This window comes from Gracilinanus agilis, chromosome 6 (genome assembly GCF_016433145.1).
Source record: "Gracilinanus agilis isolate LMUSP501 chromosome 6, AgileGrace, whole genome shotgun sequence".
Classification (NCBI taxonomy): Eukaryota; Metazoa; Chordata; class Mammalia; order Didelphimorphia; family Didelphidae; genus Gracilinanus; species Gracilinanus agilis.
This window is the reverse complement of record NC_058135.1, coordinates 90,368,521-90,373,199: the sequence shown is the minus strand read 5'-3', so window position 1 is coordinate 90,373,199 and position 4,679 is coordinate 90,368,521.

Genomic DNA, 4,679 nt, shown 5'->3' with positions numbered 1-4,679 from the left:
GTAAGATTTTTTCTTTTGCTTGGAAACTCTTGAATTTTGCAATGATATTTCTTGGTGTTTTCCTTTCTTGATCGAATGTCGCAGGTGTTCTATGGATCCTTTCAATGTCTATGTTGCCCTCTTGTAGGACTTCAGGGCAATTTTGCTGAATTATTTCTGTTAGTATGGAGTCCAGGTTTCTATTAATTTCTGGTTTTTCTGGAAGACCGATTATTCTCAAATTGTCTCTTCTAGACTGGTTTTCTTGGTCTGTCACTCTCTCATTGAGATATTTCATGTTTCCTTCTATTTTTTCAGTCTTTTGGCTTTGTTTTATTTGTTCTTGTTGTCTTGAGAGATCATTAGTTTCTACTTGCTCAATTCTAGCCTTTAGGGATTGATTTTCGGCTATAATCTTTCGGTTTTTGGCCATAATCTTCTGGTATTCCTTTTCAATCTGGTCATTTCTGGAGTTCAATTTGCTTATCAGTTCATTTGGTTTCTGAGCCTCACTTTCCAATTGCATGATTCTATCTTTTAAACAGTTATTTTCTTGCCAGATCTCTTCCATTTTCCTCAAAATCTCAGTTTTGAACTCTTCCATAGCTTGTGAGGAGTTTTCCTTATTTGAGGAGGGTCCAGATGATTGTTTGTTCTCCTCCTCTGTTTGCTTGGTTGTCTGGATTTTCTCTGTGTAAAAGTTGTCGAGTGTTAAAGACTTCTTTTTCTTGTTGTTATTCTTTCTCTTCTGAACTTCCTGAGGCTGAGTAGCCATCATTACCCCAGCAGCTTCTCAGATTTATCCTCGCGCTCAGTGTCTGTCCACAATCTATTGGCTCCTGAAGTCTGAGTTCTGGTTTTTACCAAGGTCAAGCCCCCTGGTAAACCCCCTTGCTTGATCCTCTGCCGGAGGTTTCTTTACAAGTCTCAGGGCGCTGCTTCCACAGTCGTATACCCATCCACACTGGTTCCCCACTTAGGCTTTAGTTCCTGGCTGTGTCTGCCTCCACCCACACCTCCACAGTGCCTGCACTCTGCTCAGCCTGCGTTGTGAGCCCTGCGTCCTGCTCACCCTCAGATTTTGCCTGCATTTTTCTTGCTGCTCTCAGGAACAGGCCCCGGAGCTGCCAATGACTCGATGGGTGCCCCAAACTTGCTCTATTTCTTTTTAGCTGGCTTCGGAGCTACAGGTGTTGTGTGTGGAGGGGCTGGGGGTGGGGTGGTTACTCAGCCCGAGATTTCGTGAGGGCTGTTTCACCCTTTTATAGCATGGAAATGCCTCGATTCCACGTACCTTCCACGCTGTGCCCTGTTGTGGGGGTTCCTCCTTTCATCTGGACTTGTTTTTATGTCCCCTTGAGGAGTTTTGTGTGTTTCGGTCAGGAGAGGTTAAGAGCTGCTTCTTACTCTGCCGCCATCTTAACCCGGAACCTAAATTTGCCTTTTTAAGGGCCTCAGTGAGTTCTAATTATCTGTATTCCTTTGTGGAGAAATGCTATGTAAAATTCTCTGTAGTGAACTCTATTCACTATAATAGTGTCCACTATTATAGTAATCAGAAGAATAATTCATAGGGAGAGGGTGGAATACTAAATGGTCTAAGATGATATGGTGGGTGGGAAAGAGAGGGGTGAATAGCAGGGGACACCAAGAGAAACTTGAGAGAATAAGAAAAATAGGATATTCTATTACACACAAAGAGGGCATGGGAAGGGGAGGGGACAAATACTATTATAAGAAGGAGAGGAAGAGAGTATTAAGAGGTAATATTTAAACCTTACTCTCAGTGTAATCAAGCCAGAGAGGGAAGAGTAGCTATATTATCCATTGGGATATAAAACTCTATTTAACCCTACTGAGAAAGTCAGAAGGGATAAACCAAGGGGAACATGGGAGTGGGGAGGTCAAAAAAGGGAGGGGAGAAGAAGGGGAAGGGAATTCATTAGGCCTTTAAAAATAAAAATAGGGGAATAATAAGGGAGGGATTAGAAAGGGAAGTAAGTCAAGGGAGGGGATAAGGGATACCAGTCCAAAACAAACCACAGGATTAAAAGAAAATAGTGTAAGAAGAAGGGGTAGGAATAGGGGAGGATATAAAAATGTCAGTGAATGCACAACTGATAATTATAACTCTGAATGTGAATGGGATGAACTCGCTCATAAAATAGAAGCAAATAGCAGAGTGGATTAAAAACCAAAATCCTACCATATGTTGTCTACAAGAAACACATATAAGGCAGGTGGACATACACAAGTTTAAGGTTAAGGGCTTGAGCAAAATCTTTTGGGCCTCAAATGAAAAAAAGAAGGCAGGAGTGGCAATTGTGATTTCTGACAAAGCCAAAGTAAAAATAGATATGATTAAAAAAGACAGGGAAGTTCATTACATCCTGAATAAAGTCAGTATAAACAATGAGGAAATAACACTGCTCAATATGTATGCACCAAGTGGCATAGCACCCAAATTCATAAAGGAGAAACTGGCAGAGCTCAAGAAGGAAATAGATAGTAAAACAATAATAGTGGGAGACCTAAATATTCCTCTTTCAGATCTAGATAAATCAAACTGAAAAATAAATAAGAAAGAGGTAAGAGAGGTGAATGAAGTCCTAGCAAAAATAGATTTAATTGATATGTAGAGAAAAATAAATAGGGACAAAAAGGAATACACCTTCGTTTCAGCTGCACATGGTACATTCACAAATATTGACCATGTAATAGGGCATAGAAACATTGCAAACAAATGTAAAAGAGCAGATATAATAAATGTAACCTTCTCAGATCATAATGCAATAAAAATAATAATTAGTAAGGGTACCTGGACAGGCAAATCAAAAACCAATTGGAAATTAAACAATATGATTCTCCAAAACCAATTAGTCAAAGAAGAAATCATAGAAACAATCAACAATTTCACTGAAGAGAATAACAATGATGAGACAACCTACCAAACTCTGTGGGATGCGGCCAAGGCAGTACTCAGGGGGAAATTTATATCCTTGAGTGCATATATTAACAAATTAAGGAGGGCAGAGATCAATGAATTGGGCATGCAACTCAAAAAATTAGAAAGTGAGCAAATTCAAAATCCCCAGATGAAAACTAAATTAGAAATACTAAAAATCAAGGGAGAAATTAATAAAATTGAAAGTAAAAGAACTATTGAATTAATAAATAAGACTAGAAGCTGGTATTTTGAAAAAACTCATAAAATAGACAAAGTACTGGTCAATCTATTTAAAAAAAGGAAAGATGAAAATCAAATTGACAGTATCAAAGATTGAAAAGGGAGACCTCACCTTTAATGAAGGGGAAATTGAGGCAATCATTAAAAACTATTTCTCCCAATGATATGGCAATGAATATTACAATTTAGGAGATATGGATGAATATTTACAAAAATATAAATTGCCTAGATTAACAGGAGAAGAAATAGAATACCTAACAATCCCATATCAGAAAAAGAAATTGAACAAGTCATCAAAGAACTAACCAAGAGAAAAATCACCAGGGCCTGATGGATTCACAAGTGAATTCTATCAGACATTCAAAGAGCAACTAATCCCAATACTATACAAATTATTTGGTATGATAAGCAAAGAAGGAGTCCTACCAAATTCCTTTTATGACACAAATATGGTACTGATTCCAAAGCCAGGGAGACCAAAAACAGAGAAAGAAAACTATAGACCAATCTCCCTAATGGAACATAGATGCAAAAATCTTAAATAGAATACTAGCAAAGAGACTCCAGCAAGTAATAAAGAAAATCATTCACCACGATCAGGTGGGATTTATACCAGGAATGCAAGGTTGGTTCAACATTAGGAAAACCATCTACATAATTGACCATATCAATAGTCTAACCAACAAAAATCACATGATCATCTCAATAGATGCTGAAAAAGCCTTTGACAAAATACAGCTTCGATTCCTATTGAAAAAGCTGAAAAGTATAGGAATAGAAGTACCCTTCCTAAAAATAATTAACTGTATATACCTAAAACCATCAACAAACATCATATGCAATATTAATAAATTAGAAGCCTTCCCAATAAGATCAGGAGTAAAACAAGGATGCCCATTATCACCTCTATTATTCAACATAGTACTAGAAACACTAGCAGTAGCAATTAAAGAAAAAAAAAAGAAATTGAAGGTATCAAAATAAGCAATGAGGAAACTAAGCTATCACTCTTTGCACATGACATGATGGTCTACTTTAAAAATCCTAGAGAATCAACTTAGAAGCTTGTAGAAATAATCAACAACTTTAGCAAAGTTGCAGGATAAAAAATAAATGCACATAAATCATCATTTTTATACATTTCCAACACATTAGAGCAGCAAGAGGTAGAAAAAGAAACACCATTTAAAATCACCCTAGACAATATAAAATACTTGAGAATCTATCTACCAAAACAAACACAACAATTATATGAAAACAACTACAAAACACTTTCCAAACAAATAAAACTGGATCTAAACAATTAGAAAGCCATTAATTGCTCATGGGTATGATGAGCTAACATAATAAAAATGACCATTCTACCCAAATTAATTTACCTATTTAGCACCATACTTATCAAACTACCAAAAAACTTCTTTACTGAATTAGAAAAAACTATAACAAATTTCATTTGGAATAACAAAAGATCAAGAATATCAAGGGAAATAATGAAATAAAAATGTGAAGGAAG